General features: G+C 41.0%; 1 pseudogene; it reads left to right on the forward strand.

Annotated features, from left to right (window-relative positions):
* Positions 1-12,181: 12,181 nt before the first annotated feature.
* LOC121011676 (40S ribosomal protein S2-like) lies at positions 12,182-18,062 on the forward strand (annotated as a pseudogene).
* The last annotated feature ends 1,931 nt before the right edge of the window (positions 18,063-19,993 follow it).

Below are 19,993 nucleotides of genomic sequence, written 5' to 3' on the forward strand. Positions count from 1 at the left end.
TAACGTTTATTTATTTTTGAGGCAGAGCATGAACACGGGAGGGTCAGAGAAAGAGGGAGACACAGAATCCAAAACAGGCTCCAGGCTCTGAGCTGTCAGCACAGAGCCCGACATGGGGCTCGAACCCACAGACTGTGAGATCATGACCTGAGCCGAAGTCTGACGCTCAACCGACTGAGCCACCCAGGTGCCCCACAGAAGTCTACTCTTGAAGCCAAGACTATACTGTATGTTAACTAACTTGAGAATTAAAAAAAAAAAAAGAATTATTTGGCAAAATTAGTGAAAACTAGACATTTTTGCAAAATAACCAATCTTGTAATTTTGCTTAGGAAGTCAAACATGAAGTAAAGAATGTTACGAGAATGTATGAAGTAGAAGATGTTCTGTCTCGCTGTTATAGAAATTGTCAGATAACTATGCAATTCTTATTAGTACATAGTTACAATTATAATCTAACTTGGTTAAAAAAATATGCCAAACAAAATCCCACTTGCTTTTTGTCACCTTGACAGTTTGTTAGAAAAGGTCAGGATGACTGAACCAATAAAGTTCTAGTTTTAATGCACTGCACTTAAATGGCATGAGCTAATAATGAATTTAGAGAATATTTTAGTGCTGATTTATTTAGTATGACTTCTGATTTAACTTGGCATTATGATAGTGGGCAATGTTAAATTATGCCTTACCATACAATTATGACTCTTTTATATTATTGTATTGCTGAGCAAATGTTTTATTTATTTATTTGGTCATGTGAAGAATTCTAGGCTACTTTTACTTACTTATTTTTTTAATGTTTATTTAATTTTGAGAGAGACAGAGTGCGAGCAGGGGAGGGGTAGATAGAGATGGAGACAGAATCCAAAGCAGGCTCCAGCCTGGGAGCTGTCAGCACAGAGCCTGACATGAGGCTTGAACTCACAAGCCATGAGCCCATGACCTGAGCCGAAGTTGAACGCTCAACCAACTGAGCCACCCAGATGCCCCGAGAATTCTAGGCTACTTTTAAATGGAGCAAATGCAAGGTAGACTGGATTAATTCTATTGACTTAGCTTTGCTGCTAAAACTTCAACAATTCTTGTGGGGGTTTTTCCATGTTCCCATCACATTGGATGTTTACCATTTTCCTTCCCTTCCTAACATCAGTAACATATGTCTGTTGAGTTAAGTTCCAGTAGATCCTTTGACTACAGTTTATAAAACAAACCATAGGCTTTGGAAGGCAGCCGTGCTCACCACTATACCACCAGCACTAAACAAAGCATACACTTTGGAATCAGGTAATGACACTCATTAATCCTGCTGCTTACTAGCAATGACTGTGAGTCACTTACTTAACTTCTCCAGGCCTCAGTTTCCACACTTTTAAAACAGGGACACTAATCTTACCATATGGTATCATTAGTAAAATTAAAGAAGAGGTCAGCATTTGGGATAAATGCCTACTAAAGCATCTGGCACTTGACTTAATAAATGGCAGGTAATATTGTTACTTAGGGTTTAGCAATTCTATTGTTTGATTTTGTGACATAGTTTTCTCATCTTCCCATAACTTTGCCTTATGACATGTACATGTACATGTATTTCATAAACTCATTTAAAAGGAATTAAAATTAGGCTTTCGGGATTCCATGAGGCTCTTTGAGATAACTGTGCTGTTGCCAAACCAAGGTACTGGGACTTTCTGCAAAGTGTTTACTTCTTGGCCATAATATGTAAGAAGAACCAAGGTGATCACAGAGTTAAGTGATAGTACATGGGGTCTTTATATCATTCTGTCTACTTTTGAATATATTTGAAAATTTCTGTACTAAAAATCTAGCATAAAGGTGAGCTTTCAATACAGGAAAAGGTATAAAATCAGTTCCCCTGAGCAACGCATTTGTTGGTATATATATCCTTGATTATTTGGTAAGTCAACCTAGAAAAGAAAGAGTCCATTATCTTGTGAATATTTTCCATTATAAATGCTATTTTTTTTAACATCTAATTATTTTTGAGAGAGAGAGACAGAGTGCAAGCGGGGGAGGGGGGGTGGCAGAGAGAGGGAGACACAGAATTCGAAGCAGCCTCCAGATTCCGAGCCATCAGCATAGAGCCTGGCTTGGGGCTCGAACTCACAAACCATGAGATCATGACCTGAGCCGAAGTCAGATGCTTAACCAACTGAGTCACCCAGGCGCCCCTATAAATTCTATTTTTGTTTCTGTTTTATTCTAAAAAGTATCCCACATGATAATAATGAACATTTAATCTCTCTTTAGCTAAATAGGCCTTGGCCTGCTACATACCTGAAGAAAAGACACTCTAGGGAAATCTAGGTAGGAAGCAAAGTGTTGATGAGTCAGCCAGTGGCACACTTTCTCTGCGTTGATACTAAATCAAAGCTTCAATTAATGACAAGAACTGCTTTGTTGCTGAAGCACTTGTCCTGGGAGTGACAACAAGATTGAGGGTGTAGCTATTAATAGACTATACTTCCTTCTTTTTCTGGTACTGTTTGTTGCAAAGGTCCCAGTGTTGCTTGTGGAAACCTAGATCAGTCATTATTTGGATAATTATTCTCTTAGTGAAACTCCATTGGTGGTTTTAGTTAAAGAAAAAATGGTGCTGCCTGGCCCGCTCTGAACTATTTGACTGGGTTGTTTACACATAAGTTGTGCCAAGCCTACAAAGGCTTCCCTGCAAAGGCTGTGTTTTGCTGGTCCTTCAGGTGATTCATCTACCAGCGACACATACAAATTATAGTTCAGAAGGTCGTTGTAAGAATTAATTAATGTGTGCTGTGCTCCTTATGATCCTCAGATGAAAGGCACTAAGGAAATGTAGTGTGCCTACATTAAAATAATAACATCGGTACACATTGTAAAGAATGTTGGGATCCTTCTGAATGAAAGATGGAGTATTAACTTCAGGTTATTTTTATTAGTGTTTGCAGAAGAATCACACAGTGTGCGGAGGTCTATATGAAACTCAAGAGATCTTCAAGTAAACGTGTAACCGACAAAAGAAGGTAGTAGTCAATAATTCTGCTGTAGACTAAGGAGATGAAACGTTTTTCTTTTGGATACCTACACATCCTATCAAAAAGGGAAGAAGAAAGAAACAAAGAAACAGAAGAAAAAAGGGGGAAAAGCACATGCTTAATGTTCCAAAGAAGGCAGCCTTGATTCTTGAAATCCTTTTCCCATTGAGATAAACATTGACAAACTGGCCAAAAAGAGTTTATCAGAAATATTTGATCTTATGTTACTCCTCATAGTTTTACATGCGGTTGGGGGAAGAGAGCTCAAAGAAAGCGAAGGGAATGTGGGAAGAAAAACTGGTTAAACATAAATATCAGTGGACACAGGAGAATTCTGAGAGTTATTTTTAACCCGTCCTTCTATTTCACTCCATCTGAAAATAAAGGCCTAATAATACCTCCTAAGGTCAGTTCCTCCCGTCCATTCCCACCTGCCTGAGGTTTGATCCCTCAGCATCTCAGATGCAGATTACCACAATAGCCACCTGGCTGGCCTCCTTGAACACTTACCCTGTATACCACACTCATCATACCCAAGCTCTGTCGCTGCCTTTGAAGGTCTGAGATCATCAGGCTCCCCTCTATCTAACCTGCAGTAACTCTCTATTCAGTGACATCATTCTCCTTGAAAGTTACCCCACCTTCATGATCTTTATGCCACTGAGATGTCCTATCCCTTCCCTCAACCAATCTACATTTAACCCATTAAATTTTTTGAATAATTTTAAAGCCTTCCCTGACTATACCAGCTTTGAGTCATCTTTCTCTCTTTTGACCTTTTGGGCATCTGGGCACCTAGACTTTGTTTGCATCACGGATTTTCCTGTTTGTTGTTCTTACCTACACAGTGAGGGCAAGGACTGTTCTTGATACACATTTAGCAAGAGAGAGTGAAGCACTTACAAGACGCACAATAAATGTTTTTCTGATGGCTGACCTTGACTGTGGTCTGCTGTCATCTCCCTTTTAAACCAGATGGTGGGATCCTCAGAAGAGCACGGAGTCAGAACTCAATGAGAATTCCCCCTCTAATGCATGACGGTGGATAAGATTTTTATTTTCAGACATCCAAAAAGCTACCAAGACAAATATTAGACATGCCCATCGAATCCCTGACCTGTGGAGAAGATATCAGGTCTGGGAAAAAGAGCCATCAGGCTGTATCCTCCGACATGGGAGACAAAAAAAAAATCTTTCAATTGGCTATGTCCTGAGCCTAAAGAAATATTATCCCTCCAATTTGTTACTTCTCCTGCCACAGTTCTACTCTTACTAATAAACTTTCTGGTTTGCCAGTTTCCCAGATACCAGGAAAAGTGAGTCCCAGACAGGAGGTGAGAGTTTCCAGCCACTGGAAAGGAACGTACATCACTTGACATTATGGCTGTTACATTAGTGTCCTTGTTTGGTAGGTGTAAATCGTCTTTTAAGACAGACATTCATCATCTTTGGATAATTGAGAAAATACAATTTATAAAAACAGCAGAGGACCAGTCACTGGGCACTTCTGATCCTGTCAAGTATTCTGACAAAGAGGGCCTACCAGAGCCCTCTAAACTGTATTTCTACTTAGTCCCCTGGACTGTTTTACTCTTCTGCTTATCAAACTATCTGTCCTGATTTGTGCTACACCAGAGGACCCACACAATGCAATGATCAAGAAAATGAACTTCAAGGGCACCTGGGTGGCTCATTCGGTTAAGTGTCCAGCTTCGGCTCAGGTCATGATCTCATGGTGCATGGGTTCGAGCCCCATATTGGGCTCTGGGCTGACAGCTCAGAACCTGGAGCCTGCTTTGGATTCTGTGTCTCCCTCTCTCTCTGCCCCTCCTCTGCTTGTGCTCTGTCTCTCTCTCTCTCTCTCAAAAATAAACATTAAAAACATTAAAAAAAAAAAAGTAGACTTTAGAGCCAGGCAACCTCAGTTTGAATGACTCTTATTTAATAAGTCACTTTGAGCAAGTAACCAACCAGTCTGTGCCTACATTTCCTTATATGAAATAAGATGATAAGTTATAAGTTATCTCATAAGGATGTCATGAAGAACTAATATACATAAAATACTTTAAGCAGTGCCCAGAATGTAAGTGCTCAATAAATAATGATTATGCAAAAAGCATAAACTCTGATAAAATGAGTTTAACCCCAGTCTACAGACTCATTTTGGTAAAATCTGAGGAATAACTTAAAGAACTTGTTGACATTTTGTGAACATTTGTTACTTCTCCATTTTTTTGGTCAGTTTTTTTTTTAGTCACAAGTTTGTTTCCTCTTAGCAATTAACAGTAATTCCTTAAAAAAAAAGGGGGGGGGGGCCTCTGGCCTTCCATTCCTGAGGTCATTAAAGATGGCTAGAGAAAGCTGAAGAGGCAGTTTCTTTTCTTTTTTTTATTATTAGTATTTTTGAGAGAGAGAGAGAGAGACAGAGACAGAGCATGAGTGGGGGAAGGGCAGAGAGACAGGGAGACACAGAATCCCAAGCAGGCTCCAGGCTCTGAGCTGTCAGCACAGAGCCTGACGCGGGGCTCAAACCCACAAACCGTGAGATCATGACCTGAGCCAAAGCCGGACACTTAACCAACTGAGCTACCCAGGCGTCCCGTAGTTTCTAAGATAGCTTTGTGAGGAAAAACATACATGGGTGGTAGCAACTGTGAAGAAGAAAGGAATACAGGAAGAATCCCAGAACCCTGAGGAAAGAAAGGTGTCCAGAGGTGCCGGAGAATCTCCAGAAATGCTCCATGATCTCCTTACAAACCAAAGCTTCTAACTTAACAAAAAGTCTACTCAATGCTTTCTCTCAGCTAGCTCTACAAAGAGATTGTCTTCAAGCCTTCAGTAGATGAAGTTGTTTGTGATACAAGTGGGCTCTCAGTTGATACCCAAGAATGTGCAAAACGTGTGTTTTTGTTTTTGTTTTTGTTTTTTGTTTTTGTGGACATTCTCCTAGGAGATTGAAATACATTGTATCCAATATATTCTTTGGATGATTTAAAACACTGATGGAATTTTTTAAAAAGCTACTTCAGCCTTCAACAAACATTTCTGAGTCTTCAACATCTTATAAAAGTTCAAAACCAAATGGATCTTTTGGTTTGATTCCAAAATCTCCACTAAGTATATTTGGAAATACGTTTTCTCATATCAGAGCACACCGGGCTGTTTTTTCCCTTCTCCTCTTTGGTGGCACAGCCTGCCAGCCAGGTTCTGGAGCCAACTATCAGGACTCAGTTCCCAGCTCTAGCACTTTTTCTTGAATGACCTCAGGACAAGCAACGTAACCTTTCCCTTTCCTCCATTTCCTCATTTGTAAAGTGGAGATAATGACAGTGATGGTGATGTTGAAAATAACTATCTGTATGTCCTTTGTAAGAATTAAATGTCAGTACATTTAGAACAAAGCCTGACGCATAGTAAGCAATCAGCGAGTATTAGTTGCAAGTGTTACTTTTATTGTTGTCATTTATCGAATTAACTAAAAATGAGTTTCAGGGGCATCTGGATGGCTCAGTCGGTTGGGCATCCGACTTCTGCTCAGGTCACGCTCTTACAGTTTGTGGGCGCACTGGCGGCTTGGGACCTGGAGCCTGCTTCAGATTCTATGTTTCCCTCTCTCTCTCTCTGCCCCTAGCCCTGCTCACGCCCCTTCTCTCTCTCTCTCTCTCTCTCTCTCAAAAATAAATAAATGTTAGGGGCACCTGAGTGGCTCAGTTAAGCGTAGGACTCTTCATTCAGCTCAGGCCATCATCTCACCTGAGTTCGAGGCCCGCATCAGACTCTGTACTGACAGTGCGGAGCCTGCTTGGGATTCTCTCCTTCTCTGCCCTTCCCTACTCACACTGTCTCTGTCTCTCTCAAAATAAATAAATAAAATTTTAAAAAAACTTTAGGGGCGCCTGGGTGGCTCAGTCGGTTAAGTGTCTGACTTCAGCTCAGGTCACGATCTCGCGGTCCATGAGTTCGAGCCCCGCGTCAGGCTCTGGGCTGATGGCTCAGAGCCTGGAGCCTGTTTCCGATTCTCTGTCTCCCTCTCTCTCTGCTCCTCCCCCATTCATGTTCTGTCTCTCTCTGTCCCCAAAATAAATAAACATTAAAAAAAAAAAATTAGGGGCACCTGGGTGGCGCAGTCGGTTAAGTGTCCGACTTCAGCTCAGGTCACGATCTCGCGGTCCGTGAGTTCGAGCCCCGCGTCAGGCTCTGGGCTGATGGCTCAGAGCCTGGAGCCTGTTTCCGATTCTGTGTCTCCCTCTCTCTCTGCCCCTCCCCCGTTCATGCTCTGTCTCTCTCTGTCCCAAAAATAAATAAATGTTGAAAAAAAAATTAAAAAAAAACTTCAAATAAAATAAATAAATGAAGATAAAAAATTAAAATAAATGAATAAAAATGAGTTTTAGTACAGCTTACCTAAAAGGCAAAGTGTGGTGAGCACGTGATTTTAAAAGGTACTATAGCATAGATTAGTCTACTTAGCCACTACTTCTGGTTCCATGTGGTCTTGGAATTATTAATTAAGGCCCCCATTTGCCCCACCACAAGGGTGGGCACATGCCATGGATTAGGCCAGTCCCTTCCTCTCCTGGACTTCCCTGAACGTTGTGCTGAGGATGTAGGTGCGAGTGGGGAGCCTCTCTTCCTTTGCATTGTGTATTGTAAGAATGTAGCCCTGGGACAACAGCCTCCTCCTCTCTCCCCTTTCTGCTACAGAAGAGAATGCTTCCTTCAGACAACGAGGGGCAGATGGTCCCTAGAGATGCAGCGAGGACAAATCTCTCCCTGCATGAACAATCTAACACAGTTAACATGAGCCAATACATTTACCCTTTTAGTAAAACTAGTTTGAATGGGGCATCTATCATTCACACACACACACACACACACACACTCCACAAGTCCTGGGTTTTCCAGCATAACTCCAATCTCAAACATTCTGTTTTATTATTTCCACAGTTAATACTACTAATAATAGCAGCTATCATGTACGTGACTTTGTATGTGCCAGGCACTGTTCTAAGTGTTCTAAGCATTTTACATGTTGTAACTCAGTCAAAGCTCCCCACTGTGCTGTAAAGCAGGTATTACAAACAAAGGATTAACTACTTTGTAGGAGACCATGTAGATACAAAGTGGAGACAGGATCCAGATCAAGACGGTCTGAATTCGGAGTCCACTCTTTCTATACCTAACCATGTATCAAATGGTCACTGGTCACACTTGTGGGTAGGAATTAAACTCTCCATAGCGTGCACTAAGAAGGACATAGGAAGTGGTCCACATAGTACATGTGTACTAATTTGAAAATGGGGAAGAGGGAAGAGAAAATAGGCCAATTATATTCCTATATCTACTAAACAGAAAGCATACCAGAAAATTATAGTAATCAAAGATTCTCTGATTTAGGTTAGTTTTTTAGATATTCTTCTCCCAAAGTCCATTCAGTCCCCATGCCATTTATGTTCTCTAACCCTCCTTTAACTTTAGAAAAGTCTGGTGCGATTTCGTTCATCTCTGGGATTCTTTTTTTTTTCCCCCTTAAGTTTGTTTGTTTGTTTGTTTGTTTATTGAGAGAGAGAGAAAGGGGGAGGGAGAAAGGGGATCCCAAGCATGCTGTCAGCACATAGCCTGACACGGGGCTCAGTGCCACAACTATGAGATCGTGACTTGAGCTGAAATCAAGAGTCAGACGCTTAACTCTGCTGAGCCACCCAGGCACCCCATCTCTGGGACCCTTGAAACATTTGATACCTCTATTATTTTACCTCCCTTTTACTCTGGATCCCACTGAAATCTGGCTTAATTGCCACCCCACCCTCCCTGGGAAATTGCCCTGGATAAAGTTGCCAAGAACTTCCTACTTGCCAGGCCCATTGAGCCTGTTACTGGTAATATGTGACTTAACAGATACTTCTGGGGTCTTTTATGGTGTTCATCTATCCTTTCTTGAAACCATCGCCCTTCACGTTTGGGCCATCACCTCTCCGCATTCTCTTTTTCTATTCTGACTATCCTTTGTAATCCCTTTGTAGCGTCCTTTCCCTTTTACCATTAAATACTGATATTCCAGTTCAACTTTCTAAACTCTGGGCGATTGTTACATTTTTCAGAAAGTCTTCTCTGTCACCCACCCCGCAGAATTCATCAAACCTTCATCTGACCTGGACTGTGCTTTGCCTGGGCTTGTTGCCTTTGTGCTGCATTGTTATTTATTGCTATTTGTATCTCTTTCCCTTTGGGCTGGAGATTCCCACAGGGATGGTTTTTTTTGTTTGTTTGTTTTTTGTTTTGTGTGTGTGTGGTTTTGTTTTGTTTTGTTTTGTACATCTCTGTATGCCCTGCATTTAGCAAATCTGGTTTTTGATTGCAGAATATTTGCCTATTATGACTCAACTTGATCTTTCTTCTACAAATAGGAGAGATATTATCATAAAGATGCCTAGTGATGTAAGTTGTCCACGTAAGTCGAAGGACACGTGGATACCCAATAGTGAACGTCTGATGTCTAGTACGTCTGAACATCTATTTTCCTGCTAAACAAATCATTGGTGATGGTGTGTGCTTGTGTGTTCACAGGGAACATGGCATCTTTGGATAAGAATGCCTGGTTCTGTCACTTAGCCCAGTGATCTTGGGCAAACTATTTAGCTAATCTGCAGCTTGAATTTTTTTTTTTAAGTGATAAAAATCTCTGCCCTGCCTAGCTTATGGAGTTGCAATGTAGATAAGATGGAAGAAGTATAAACATGATCTATAAATATAAACATGAAGAAATATAAAACTGTTTTAGGTGGTTAAATTGGTTGTACAAAAATATAAATACACCCAGGTTATGTCAGGAAGTGAACGGTTTATTGGAAAGATACCCAGGGAAATTTTTAAAAAGAGAGCAGAAGCAGAAATCTCAGCCACAAGTTTCAGCCAACCAGGAAAGCAGGAAGTGACATAGTCACCGACTGGGTCACACAGGAATGATGGGAACCTGAGTATAGTTGAACTGGATAGTACACTGGTGTCCTGGTTCTACAGTATAGAAACTGGAAGGCAGTTTCTTCCAGAAGTTTCTTCAGGGTCCAGCACAGATAAAGCATCCCTCCACCCCGATAACAAGAGCTTGCTGATCTTTCCTGAGTCTTCTGCAATTGACATAATGTATTTTCTCTCTGTCTTTGTTTCTCTCAGAACAACTTTGCTGAACAACTTCTCTCAGAACAACTCAGAACAACTTTTGCTTTCTGCCTTTGCTCCTACCAACTAACTGACCCCCTAAAATCTATAGATGAAACACCAGACAGGTTGTTGCTAAGGACCTGATGGCAAAACTCTTGCTCCCGTTTCCTTCACAGGGAGCCCTCTAGCCGATAGTGGGCTGTTCTCGAGTTAGAGCCACTCCCCTGGTCCAGTTAGTGGTGGCCACGGTGACAGAGCCAAGAGGAACAAACACATCTACCTATTTCCATACCCAAGACTCTTGCTTTAGATTACCCACGGTAGGATGCCACTAGGCTAAAGGGAGAAAGGGAGGAAAGACCTACCTGGTGAAAGCCTGCTTGGCTGCAGCTGAAAGAAGGAAGGAAATGGCTGATGCCCAAGATGCCACACAAAACAGGTGGCAGGGGGTTTGGTGAGAAGTGACCTGGCTTCGTTTTCTTGCTGCTCCCTAAACTCCTCCTATTAGCCACACACACCAGGAAGCCAGCTGACACAAGAAGGCCAGTCCTGCCTGTAATAGAAGATCAGAGAAGGCAAGAAATGCATCTGAGGGCAAACAGGCTCAGGACTAGCTTTTTATCTTATTAACTGAGACAAATCTTCAGTCCGCTTGGGGATGGCCAAGAGAGTCAGCACTGTCATAATGTAGAGTGAGTACATTGGAATGAACAGAACTGGCTTCAAATCTTAGCTCTGCTATTTAGTCTGTTTTATTTGGGGTGAGTTGCTTCACCTTTAGAAACGTCAGTGCCTTATTTTGCAAGATACTGCTAATAATGCCAATCTTCTAGGATTGTAAAGACTTGACATAACGAACATAAAACTTTTCAACACAATGTCTAGACATGAGGAATGTCTTACTGCTACAATTACTGCTACAGTAATTGATAGTAGTGGTGGTTGTCGCCCCCTGCCCCTGCCGGTCTGGGTTTCATTTTTGCATCTCCAACAGCCTGGCCTAGCAGCTTTTTTCCAAGCTACTTAAAAACATAAGCGTCACTGGGCCTCTGAGTAACCTTATCAATATCAAGGTTACCTGAGGTCAAAAAGTCTGAATGGATAAAATGCCATGGAAGTTTCTTCATCTTATCAAAGAAATTATGAGGTGCTTCACACATATAGATACACCTCATTGTCTTGTGCTTCGTTTTATTGAACTTCATGCATATTGTGTTTTACACAAATTGAAGGGTTCTATACAAATTGTGGCAACTCGACATCGAGCCAGTCTATTGGTGACATCTTCCCAACGGTGTTTGTTCTCTTCATGTCTCTGTATCATGTTTTGATAATTCTTGAAATATTTCAAACTTTTTCATTATTGTTATATTTGTTAAGGTGATCTGTGATCTTTGATGTTACTATAATAATTGTTTTGGGGTGCCATGAACCACGCCCCTATAAGACTGCCAACCTAATCAATAAATATTGTGTGTATTCTAACTACTTCACCAGCCACCTGCCCCACCCCCATCTCTCTTTACCCCCTCAGGCCTCCCTCTTCTCTGAGACACAACAATATTGAAATTAGTCCAATTAATCACCCTACAGCAGCAAGTGTCCAAGCGAAAGAAAGAGTCACATGTCTCTCACTTTAAGTCAGAAGCTAGAAATGATTAAGTTTAGTGAGGAAGGCATGTTGAAAGCCCAGACAGGCTAAAAGCCAGGCCACATGAGCCAAACAGTTAGCCAAGTTGTGAATGCAAAGGAAAAGTTCTTGAAGGAAATCAAAAGTGTTACTGTAGTGAACACAAAAACGGTAAGAAAGCAAAACAGCCTGTTGCTGATATGGAGAAAGTTTTAGTGGTCTGGCTAGAAGATGAAACCAGCCACAACATTCCCTTAAGTCAAAGCCTAATCCAGAGACAAGCACTATGTCTCTCCAGTTCTATGAAGGCTGAGAGAAGTGAGAAACCGGAAAAAGAAAAGATTGAAGCCAGCAGAGATTCATGAGGCTTAAGGAAAGAAGCCATCTCCTAACTGCAGCAGGCGAAGCAGCAGGTGCTAATGTAGAAGCTGCAGCAGGTTCTGCAGAAGATCTTCCTATGATGATTAATGAAGGTGCCACAATACACAAGAGAACGATTCTAAGAAAATACATTTGTATTCCTATATTCTAGAAATCCTTGGGACACCTGGGTGGCTCAGTCAGTTGAGCATCCAGCTTCGGCTCAGGTCATGATCTCACGGTTCGTGAGTTCGAGCCCCACATCGGGCATGCTGCTGTCAGCACGGAGCCTGCTTGGGATCTTCTGTCCCCTCTGTCTGCCCCTCCTCCACTTGCACTCTCTCACAAATAAACATTAAAAAAAGAAAGAAATTCTTATATTCTAAGAAAATGCCATGTAGGACAAGTCAATGCCTGGCTTCAAACTTCAAAGGACAGGCTGACTCTTGTTAGTGTTAATGCAGCTGGTGACTTTAACTTGAAGCCAATGCTCATTTAACATTCTGAAAATCCTACAGCCCTTAAGAATTGTGTGAAATCTACTTTGCCTGTGCTTTGGAAATGGAATAATAAAGACTGGATGCCCACACATCTGCTTACAGCATGGTTTACTGAATATTTTAAGCCCACTGTTGAGAACTACTGTTCAGTGAAACAGATTTCTTTCAAAATATTACTGCTCATTTGAAGACGCCATTGAGCTTTAATGAAGATTAATGTTTTCATGACTTCTAATACAATATCCACCCTGTAGCTCATGGATCAAAGAATAATTTCAACTTTCAAATTTTCTTACTTAAGAAATACATTTCACAAAGCTAGAGCTTCCATGGATAGTGATTCCTCTGATGAATCTGGGCAAAGTCAGTTGAAAATCTTCTGGAAAAGATTCACCATTCTAGAGGCCATTAAGAATATTTGTGATTTGGGACGCCTGGGTGGCTCAGTCAGTTGAGTGTCCGACTTCAGCTCAGGTCATGATCTCACAGTTTGTGGGTTTGAGCCCTGCATCAGGCTCTGTGCTGACTGCTTTCTCAGAGCCTGGAGAAGCAGAGCCTGCTTCGTATTCTGTGTCTCCTTCTCTCTCTGTCCCTCCCCCATTCACGCTTTGTCTCACTCTGTTTCTCAAAAATAAAAAAATGTAAAAAAAAAATTAAAAAAAGAATATTTGTGATTCAGGGGCATCTGTGTGGCTCGGTCAGTTAAGCATTTGACTCTTGATTTTGGCTCAGGTCATGATCTCATGGTTCATGGATTCAAGCCCCACATCAGGCTTTGCACTGGCAGTGTGGAGCCTGCTTGGGATTCTCTCTCTCTCTGCTCCTCCCCTGCTCACATGCTCTGTCTCTCTCTCTCTCTGTCTCTCTCTATCTCTCGCTCAAAATGAATAAATTTAAAAGAAAAAAAAGAACATTTGTGATTCATGGGAAGAGGTCAAAATATCAATGTCAATGGAAGTTTGGAAGTAGCTGATTATAATCCTCATGGATGACTTTGAAGGATTCAAGACTTCAGTGGAGGAAATAACTGCAGATGTGGTGAAAATGGCAAGAGAACTAGAATGAGAAGTGGAGTCTGAAGATGGGACTAAATTGCTGGAATCTCATGATAAAACTTGAACTGATGAGAATTTGCTTCTTACAGATGAACAAAGAAAGTGGTTTCTTGAGTTGGAATCTACTCCTGGTGAAGATGCCGTGAAGATTGTTGAAATGACAACAAAGGATTTAGAATGACATAAACTTAGTTGATAAAACGACAGGACCGAATGACCCAATTTTAAAAGAAATTTTATGCTATCAAACTGCATCACATGCTACAGAGAAATTTTTCATGAAAGGAAGAGTCAATCAATGCAGCAACCTTTATTGTTGTCTTATTTGAAGAAATCACCACTGCTGCCCCAGCCTTCAGCAGCCACCACCCTGATCAGTTAGCAGCCATCAGCATGAGGTGAGACCCACCACCAGTAAAAAGATTATGACTCTCTGAAAGCTCAGATGATGGTTAGCATTTTTAAGCAATAAAGTATTTTTAGGCTAAGATTTATTTATTTACTTAATATTAACTTTTTTTTTTTTTTTTGAGAGAATGAGAGAGAGTGTGTGTGAGCGGGGGAGTGGGGCAGAGGGGCGGCAGGAGAGAGAGAGAGAATCATAAGCATTTCCACACTCAGCATGAAGCTCAATCCCACAACTTTGGGATCAGGACTTGATCCAAAATCAAGAGTCAGATGCTCAACTGACTGAGTCACCCAGGCACCCCAATATTAACATTTTAAAAATTTTTCAGTGTTTATTTATTTACTTCTTGAGAGAGAGAGAGAGAGAGCACAAGCAGGGGAGGGACGGAGAGAGGGAGGGAGACACAGGATCTGAAGCAGGCTCCAGGCTGTAAGCTGTCAGTGTAGACCCTGATAGGGGACTTAAACTCCCAAACCATGAGATCATGACCTGAGCCAATGTCAGACATTTAACTGACTGAGCCACCCAGGCACCCCATCATTTTAAAAGGTTTCATTCATGTCATCAATATGGGAGACAATTGAGGACACTGTTAACACACTTAAAATCCAGAGACGGTCATGACAGGCAGGAAATCCCCCAACCCCGTTCCTGAGGTGGGATGAAGGATTGGTCCCAGGCCTCCAACCTTGGCCAGGCTCTGCCATTAAGCTGAGACAGCCTAGAGATAAGACAGCTTTGGTCTCATCCCCATCGGGAGGCACGCTTGCCTGCTCACAAGCAAGAAAGTGTTAAATTGTACTGGAGATTGCTTCTTGTAAGGTACTATTTTTTTTTAGTTAAGGTATTTACATTTTAAGAAAAAGACATAATGCCATTGCGCAATGCTAATGCATTGGGAAACCAAAAAAATTCATTCGACTCACTTTATTATGATATTTGCTTTATTGTGGTGATCTAGAACTGAACCTGCAATATCTCTGAGGTATGACTGTATAAAATGCTTGCCTGGGTACACAGCAACAATCATACCACAATATTAGCCGTTTAAGAAAGAGTACGAAACTTCTCTGAGAAAACAGCAAATGGCGGCTGACGGAGCTTCTGTGGGAGGGCCCTAGAATGGAAGGCCAGGCAGCTTTGTCAGAGGCCAGGAGCTCCAGGAAGTAAGGTCAAAGACAAGGAGTGGATCCCTGTCGGATGTCCACTCTTGCCACTGTTATTCAACATAGTATTGGAAGTCTTAGCCTCAGCCATCAGACAACATAAAGAAATAAAAGGCATCCAAATTGTCCAGGAGGAGGTCAAACTTTCACTCTTCACAGATGACATGATACCCTATATGGAAAACCCAAAAGATTCCACCAAAAACTGCTAGAACTGATCCATGAATTCAGCAAAGTCACAGGATATAAAGTCAATGCACAGAAATGAGTTGCATTCCTATACACCAATAATGAAGCAACAGAAAGAGAAATCAAGGAATCAATCCCATTTACAATTGTACCAAAACCTATAAAATACCTAGGAATAAGTCAAGGCAAAGAGGTGAAAAATCTATACACTGAAAACTCTAGAAAGCTTATGAAAGAAATTGAAGAAGACAAAAGGAAAAACATTCCATGGTCATAGATAGGAAGAACAAATATTGTTAAAATGTCAATACTACCCAAAGTAATATACATATTCAACGCAATACCTCTCAAAATAACACCAGCATTCTTCTCAGAGCTAGAACAAACAATCCTGAAATTTGTATGGAACCACAAAAGAACCTGAATAGCCAAAGCAATCCTAAAAAAGAAAACCCAAACTGGAGGCATCACAATTCTGGACTTCAGAATGTATTACAAAGCTGTAATCATCAAGACAGGATGATACTGGCACAAAAACAGACACTCATGGAATGAGTGGAATGGAATAGAATAGAGAATACAGAAATGGACCCACAAACATATGGCCGATTCATCTTTGATGAAGCAGGAAAGAATATCCAATGGAATAAAGACAGTCTCTTTAGCAAATGGTGTTGGGAAAACTGGACAGCAACATGCAGAAAAATGAAACTGGACCACTTTCTTACACCATACACACACAAAAAAAAACCAAAATGGATGAAAGACCTAAATGTAAGACAGGAAGCCATCAAAATCCTCGAGGAGAAAGCAGGCAAAAACCTCTTTGACCTTGGCTGCAGCAACTTCTTATTCAACACGTGTCCAGAGGCAAGGGAAACAAAAGCAAAAATGAACTACTGGGACCTCATCAAAATAAAAAGCTTCTGCACAGTGAGGGAAACAATCAGCAAAACTAAAAGGCAACCAACAGAATGGGAGAAGATATTTGCAAATGACATATCAGGTAAAGGGTTAGTATCCAAAAATCTATAAAGAACTTATCAAACTCAACACCCAAAAACAGATAATTGAGTGAAGAAATGTGCAAAAGACATGAATAGACACTTCTCCAAAGAAGACATCCAGATGGCCAAATGACACATGAAAAAATGCTCCACATCACTCATCATCAGGGAAATACAAATCAAAACCACAATGAGATACCACCTCACGTCTGTCAGAATGGCTAACATTAACAGCTCAGGCAACAACAGATGTTGGCAAGGATGCAGAGAAAGAGGACCTCTTTTGCACTACTGGTGGGAATGCAAACTGGTGCAGCCACTCTGGAAAACAGTATGGAGGTTCCTCAAAGAGATAAAAATAGAACTACCCTATGACCCAGCAATTGCACTACTAGGTATTTATCCAAGGGATACAGGTATGCTGTTTTGAAGGGACACATGCACCCCAAAGTTTATAGCAGCACTATCAACAATAGCCAAAGTATGGAAAGAGCCCAAATATCCATCGATGGATGAATGGATAAAGAAGATGTGGTATATATACAATGGAGTATTACTCAGCAATCAAAAATAATTAAATCTTGCCATTTGCAGCTACATGGATGGAACTAGAGGGTATTATGCTAAGCGAAGTTAGTCAGAGACTAAAACAAATATCACATGACTTCACTCATATGAGGACTTTCAGATACAAAACAGATGAACATAAGGGAAGGGAAGCATAATATAAAAACAAGGATGGGGACAAAACATAAGAGACTCTTAAATATGGAGAACAAACAGAGGGTTAATGGAGGGGTTGTGTGGGGGGGGGCTAAATGGGTAAGGGGCATTAAGGAATCTACTCCTGAAATCATTGTTGCACCATGTGCTAACTTGGATGCAAATTATAAAAAATAAATAAATTATAGAAAGGAAAAAAAGAAAGAAAGAAAAGTAGATCCCTGTCACCACGCTGGACTGCCTAGTCAAGTACAAGAAAATCAAGTCCCTGGAGTAGGTCTATCTCTTCTCCTTGCCCATCACGGAATCTGAGATCATTTTTTTCCCCTCATCATTGATGAAATTTTGAAGACTGTGCCTGTACAAAAGCAGACTCATCCTGGCCAGTGGACCAGGTTCCAGGCATTTGTTGCCATCAGAGATTACAATGGACAGGTCAGTCTGGGTGTTTAGTGCTCCAAGGAGTAGCCACTGCCATCCAGTGGGGCCATGATCCTGACCAAACTATCCATCATCTCTGTGCTCTGAAGCTACTAGAGGGGAAGCAATATCAGCCAGCCCCACACTGTCCCTCACAAGATGACTGGCTGCTATTCTCTCTGCACAGGTGCACCATATCGTTGCCCCAGAGACATCATCCCAGCCCCTGTGCCCAAGAAGCTACTGATGACTCTACACCTTGGCCAGGGGCTGCACTGCCACCTGTTGCAACTGTTGATGCCATTTCCAAGACCTTCAGCTGTCTCACCCCTCACCTTTGGAAAGAGACTGTGTTCAGCAAGTTTCCCTATCAGGAATTTACTGACATCTTAGAGACCCACACCAGGCTCTAACTGTGGCTACCACAGAGTTTTATATGAGAAAAATAAAGTGAATCAAAACCTGTATGAAGGAAAGAGAGAGAGAGAGAGAGAAAGGGGGAGTGTGGAGAGTAAGGAAGGAAAAATAAGGGACTGGTATCTTTGGAATTACAAATAAATATGAGCAGACCCAGCAAACATTCTTCACGGAATTATATGCCTGTGATTTTGAATTAGTGATTCATCTATAGCAATAGACAGGAAGTTAGTGGATGGTCTAACAGGAAGAGTTTTGGTGATTTAAACAAATTTTGGAAAAGCACTCACACTAATGTCTTTGTCATTATCTGGAGTTTCAAATTTAAAATACTATAAGGTTTTTTGTTTTTAATGTTTATTTATTTTTGAGAGAGGAAAGACAGAGCACAAGTAGGGGAGGGGCAGAGAGAAAGGGAGACACAGAATCTGAAGCAGGCTTCAAGCTGTCAGCACAGAGCCCACTCGGGGCTCAAACTCACGAATAGTGACATCACGACCTGACCTGAAGTCAGACACTTAACCGGCTGAGCTACCCTGGCGCCCTGTGTCTTGGGTTGTTTTTTTTTTTTTTTTGTTTGTTTTTTTTTTTTTTAAAGTAAACTCTATGCCCAGCATAGGGCTAGAACTCATGATCCCAAGATCAAGAGTCACATGCTCCACTGACTGAGCCAGCCAGGTAGCCCCTCTGCCTGAAACATTTTGCTCTCTCTCTCTTTGCCTACCTCATTTCTACTCCTCTTGTAGCTTTCAGCTTCAATGTCATTTTATTGAGGAAGCCTCTGTTCATCTTAGACTCAATTTTTCACTGTTAAACATGCCATGTACTTTGGCCTTCACACTTGTGGTTGCTTAATTATTTATAAGTATTCTATCTTCCCTCCCTGCTAAACTATAAGCTCTGAAGGAATAGATTCTGTCATGTTCACTGCTGTATTACCACAGCACAGTGACTGGGACATAACCAGTTATCAGGTATTTATTGTGATTGTGATAAAGTGGGTGCAAATTAATTTCATTCTGTGACTTTTATATCATTAGTAGAGAACATCTGGGGCTTGATTAGATGTTGCAGAAACAAGGTTATAAGTCTCTGCAGAAAAGAACCACAAATGAACACTTCAATTGTTCTCATTGAAATATTTTTGCAAAAATTAAAAAAAAAAGTATCCTTTTTCCATGTAATTTAGCAAAGAGGGCTTTGATTGCCCCAAATGAAATGCTTGATTAGGAAGATTCTTGTTAGCAAAAGAAATTCAAGAAAAAAATTAAAAGTAGTTTGCATTCATAAAAATCTTTAGCCACGAGAGACTTATATAGAGACTTTCCCCTCGAGAAACGTGCACAATATCAGTTTTTAATGCAGGCAGCAAACATTCTTGGCAGAATGAGTAAAAAAAAAAAAAACAAATCAAAATCTTGAGAGGAGTGCTTATTATTTGGGTATAATCAATGAACTGAGTAACAGAAAGGAACATTGAATTTAGCACACCTTCACTTAAGTTTAAGTGAAATGGGTACAGATGTACTCTTAAGTTTTGAAACTCTAATGACTAGAGTCATAAAAATAAGGGCAAAAAAAAAAAAAACCCAAAACAAAAACCCCAAACATGAATAACTTCAATTAAACTGAGTAAAGGACAACTATATGACAAATGGGAAAAGGGATTATTTCTTTCTTTTTTTTAATGTTTATTTATTTATTTGGAAAGAGAGAGAGAGAGCGTGTGTGTGAGCAGGGGAGGGATAGAGAGAGAGGGAGAAAGAGAATCCCAAGCAGGCTCCATGCTGTCAGCACAGAGCCCGATTTGGGGCTTGAACCCCCAAACCGTGAGATCATGACCTGAGCCAAAATCCAGAGTCACACACTTAACTGACTAACCCAGGCACCCTGAAAATAGATTATTTCTGCAATCCCTTGATTTCTG

The sequence above is a fragment of the Herpailurus yagouaroundi genome, unplaced genomic scaffold (assembly GCF_014898765.1).
Source record: "Herpailurus yagouaroundi ecotype Mexico unplaced genomic scaffold, PumYag 195, whole genome shotgun sequence".
In the NCBI taxonomy this organism is placed as follows: Eukaryota; Metazoa; Chordata; class Mammalia; order Carnivora; family Felidae; genus Herpailurus; species Herpailurus yagouaroundi.